The 2,950-nt window shown below is 53.4% G+C and overlaps 1 protein-coding gene across 3 annotated transcripts in view; it reads left to right on the plus strand.

The window, feature by feature from the left end:
* The window catches only part of ARAP1 (ArfGAP with RhoGAP domain, ankyrin repeat and PH domain 1), a 74,162-nt gene that overhangs the window by 36,367 nt on the left and 34,845 nt on the right, over window positions 1-2,950 (plus strand). The gene's annotated exons all lie outside the window — the stretch shown is intronic.

Consider the following 2,950-nt stretch of genomic DNA (forward strand, 5'->3'; position numbering starts at 1 on the left):
TCTGGAGTCAGGAAGTAGCGTGTGTAGGAAACGGGAGCCTCGGGTGACGAGCTTGTGGGGGAGCAGGGACTGCCTGGGTCTGGTGCTTGTGCTCTGTCTCTCCCCTTTACACTGAGGGACGCTTCTTAGGCCTCATCCTACTTGCCCTTCCTCCTCCTCAGAACTGTTTTCTCCCCTGGCTCCTGGTACTCCTTGTTTTCTTAAATTTCCTTCTATTTTTGTGGACGTTCCATTTAAATATTCTTCACATGTGCCCTTGCTTCCTGCCTTTGCTGGGGCGCCCAGCCGGAGGGAGCATTCCCAGCTGGGGCTGGATGTTTGTTCAGGGGTATAATGGAGGTTTATTGTAGCCCTCGGACCTAGCAGCCTAATCTGGGAAGGCTTCTTGGAGGAGGAAGAGATGCACAGAGAACGGTCTCCTGGTCCCTGTTATTGTTGGGCTCTGTGCTGGGTGTTTTGCTTACATGATCTCATTTGAGCTCTTCAGCAAGCCTTCTGGGGGATTTGTGTCCCGTTTTCAAGCAAAGAAACAGCCTCAGAGAAGGGAGGGGAAAACTGGCTGGGTACATGCCAAGTACATCCTCAGGGAGCCCCTGTGAGGAGGGTCTGGGAGGTTTTCCCTGTCCAGAGAGAGGCACTGAATGAGGGGCCTTGAAGGCAAGCTAGGACTGTGCTGTTTTGAAGTCTGATTGGTAGAAGCATAAAAAGGGTTTGTGCCTTTCCTGGGTTCATACAGCTGGGGACAGTACTAGGGTCCCCCAGGAGCCTGGCTTGGTGTTTCCTGGTGTCATTGCACCCTCTAGTGGCCCTTGTCCTCCATGCAGGAGTAATTTCTATTTTCTTTAGTGCCATCATCAGGGTGTGTGTGTGTGTGTGTCTGTCTGTCTGTCTGTCTGCCTGTCTCAGGGGTCGGGGTTGTGGAGGATAGGATTGGGTAAACAAGGACAGAAGATAGGTCCCTGTTTACAAGGAGCTCACAAAGGCTGAGGAGGCAAAACCCGCAGTGGGAGAGTGGAGGTCAGGATTTTTGCTTGGAAGGCAGGCCTAGCTAGCTTTGTGACTCCCATTAGGAGCTGTTCTCTGTGTTTGTTTCCCCCTCCTTGGCCTTTAATGGTCCTTCTGGTGCTGACAGCTGAGTTCAGGAGACTTGCTGGGTAGAGCTAAAGTCTGTGCACTCCCCAGGGCACCAGCCCCTGCTCTCAGAGCCTGTCTGAACTTAACCCCTTAGCCAACCTCTGGGGAAGGCCAGGCTTCCTTGGTTAGGAATCTTGCCCCTTGTAGTGAGCGGATCCGAATTGTGGGCATCTGTAGTCCTAGTGCTCCCAGGATGTACAAAGTCATTGAAGCCCATTAGTAGAAAAATTCATGACAGCTGAGCCTTAAGTATGTGTGCCAGGCGAAGGCCAGGCAGGGTAGGAGCCAGGATGGGCCCTGATTGGCTACCCCATCCCCTCACAGCTCCTGTGAGAGGCATGGTGGGAGGCTTCTCAACCTGGCCTGTCCTGTCTCCCTTGCAGGAGTCCCCGCTTCCTGATCTTGCTTGCACCCTCCAGTGATGGGTATCTCACTCTCTCAATCTTAGGGCCTTTTATACCAGATCCTGTGAACATTTCTGGCCTGGTTCCAGCTCATCACCAGGCTCCCTGGTGGAACTTGGGGTTTTCTGCTGTGTCTGCATGTGTGTATTCTTGAGATGGTGACTCCTTTGTTCAAGGTTTCAGGGTAGTAGTGTGTCTGTATTTACACATCCGCACAGGTTCTAAGGGGGGTGATGTGTGATCTTAATATGCCATTTCAGTGGTGACTTGCAAGTTCACCAGGGCCCTGTGCGCACACATGTGCCTGTGCGTGTTGGTGTGGTGGGGACTCCAGCAGCACAAGTCCATTTTTGAGTGCTCACGCTGTGGGTGGCGAGTTGGCAAGTGTAGTATTAATGTACCGTTAGGTATGAGCCAGTGTGTGTACATGTGTGAGCGGGTGATGTCAAGAGGAGTTCACTAGAATGTCAGCTGTAGGGCCGAGAGCCTTGTGGTTTTGTTTATCGCTGAATCCCTATTATCTGGAACAGTGCCAGGCGCCTAATTGGCCCTGAGAAAGCGTCTGTTGTGTGAGTGAATAGAAGCCGACATGAGCTTCTACTGTTGCCCTCAGTGCCCTGAGCTCACCACCCTAGATCCCTTCCCAACGCCCAACCCATGCCACCCCAGATGTCTTGGACAGGCAGAAAACCAGCAGGGATGGGGTCCCTTCTGCCTCGCCCCGAGCTGGGCCAGGACTCTTAGAACCAGGCTCAGTATTCTGTTTGTCCTGGGAGGACCCCACTTTACCTCAAAGGGTCTGCACTCCTAACCTTATTTAAAACTGTAATAGGGAACCTCCTGATGAGTCCAGAGATGCTGAGAGATTTGCTCAGAGTTACATAGCCCAGCAGATGGAAGCCGATATTCAGACTCTGCTCCTGGTCTGGGGCCCAGTCTACCGGGCTCCCCGCAGTCTACCCAGCTCCAAGTCTCATAGATGTGAACCCTCTGAGCCTGCTTCCCTGAGAATGTCAGAGGGCTCATTTCTGATCCAGGGTTCCAGGGTCACTCCACAGAGTCTCTCCTGGACTGATCTGGGCCTCAGTTTCTTCCTCTGATACTCGGATGCCTGGAGATACCTTGGAAGATGGAATATTTGCCAAGAGAGGGCATCTGCCAGCTGCAGTCACACTGCAAGGCCCCCTGCCTGTGCCCTGCAGCTCAGCCAATCCCCATCCTCCCGAAGGCTGATCACTTGTTGCCGTGGCAGAATTTGCTCCCTTCAAAGAGCCTCTTTCCCAGCCTCTCTGAGCTTCTTTGTGGAGTGGGGAGGGGCCAGCCAGGGCAGGGCTTCCTGGGTGTCCACACAGTAAGTCCCTGCTAGATGGCACTGGGGTGGTTTGTCTCATTCCAGCTTGGGATAGGGGGAG

Source organism: Myotis brandtii, unplaced genomic scaffold (genome assembly GCF_000412655.1).
Source record: "Myotis brandtii unplaced genomic scaffold, ASM41265v1 scaffold244, whole genome shotgun sequence".
In the NCBI taxonomy this organism is placed as follows: Eukaryota; Metazoa; Chordata; class Mammalia; order Chiroptera; family Vespertilionidae; genus Myotis; species Myotis brandtii.